This window comes from Aotus nancymaae, unplaced genomic scaffold, assembly GCF_030222135.1.
Source record: "Aotus nancymaae isolate 86718 unplaced genomic scaffold, 86718_ANA_hifiasm-v0.15.2.pri h1tg000015l_1, whole genome shotgun sequence".
NCBI classification, from domain to species: domain Eukaryota; kingdom Metazoa; phylum Chordata; class Mammalia; order Primates; family Aotidae; genus Aotus; species Aotus nancymaae.
Genome location: NW_026988427.1, coordinates 11997247 through 11998253, shown reverse-complemented (window position 1 = coordinate 11998253; position 1007 = coordinate 11997247). Strand labels below are relative to the sequence as shown.

General features: G+C 55.5%; 1 non-coding gene across 1 annotated transcript; it reads right to left on the bottom strand.

Moving 5' to 3' along the window:
• Window positions 1-698: 698 nt before the first annotated feature.
• LOC135275195 (U6 spliceosomal RNA) lies at window positions 699-805 on the bottom strand. The gene has a single exon (XR_010342893.1). It is a non-coding gene; the product is annotated as a U6 spliceosomal RNA (small nuclear RNA).
• Between the last annotated feature and the right edge of the window lie 202 nt (window positions 806-1007).

The following is a 1007-nucleotide window of genomic DNA, read 5'->3' as shown; positions in this document are numbered from 1 at the left end:
GGGGCCCAGGCAGGCACCATTCCGTAGAGAAGCTGTGACTGAGGCATTCAGGGGAAGCCCCAGGCCCTGAAGAGGAACAGCCTCCACGCCCAGGACAGGCCGTCCCTGGAGACACTGTGGGAGCCGACGTCCCAGGCCCGGACGGGTGACACGGTGGGGTGTCCTGCACCTGCCATGCCATCCTGGCAGGATAGGGTGGCTCAGGCATCCCTGCCCTCTGGGTAGGAGGTCTTCTTGCTGCACTGAGGCTGGCCAGCACCCTCTACCCCTGTGCCGTGTCCAGTGTCGTCCAGCTGGAGCCCTGGGGAAAAGCCCCAGAGGCCTGGAGTGTCCAGAGGTACAGGCACGAGGCGAACTCAGGAGCAGCCCAAACCCAGAAAGAACCTGCTTTCATCCCAGCAGACAGGCGCTGCGTGCGCCACATTCAATGACAGCATCTGTTCATTGGTCACTCTCCCTAACACCAGACATCGTCTATGAACACTCACAGGGACCTCGAAAGAGGCTTTGTGATCCTCCCATTTCACAGATAGAGAAACTAAGGCACAGGGAGATGTACGCAGTGTCCCCAAGGTCTGAGGCTGGTGAGGAAAGGCCCAGAATCCCGCCCCAGGCAGCCTGCCCTTCATCCCACGTTAGGCTCCCCCACTGTTAAAATTACATGTTTATTTATTTATCTATTTATTATTTTTTATTTTTAAAATATGGAACGCTTCACGAATTTGCGTGTCATCCTTGCGCAGGGGCCATGCTAATCTTCTCCGTATCGTTCCAATTTTAGTATATGTGCTGCCGAAGCGAGCACAAAATTACATGTTTTTATCGTAAGGTTTGGTCCTGTTTTCATTTTGAGCAGGTTATGGAAGGGGAGGGCCAGGCACTCACTCCGGGGGCCTCTGAGGTCCTGACCCGGCAGGAGGACTTGGAGCCACTGAGTCCCCAACATCTTCCCATGGACAGGCGCTCTGGAGTGGCACTGCTGTTCCCTGGAGTAAAACGATGCTCGT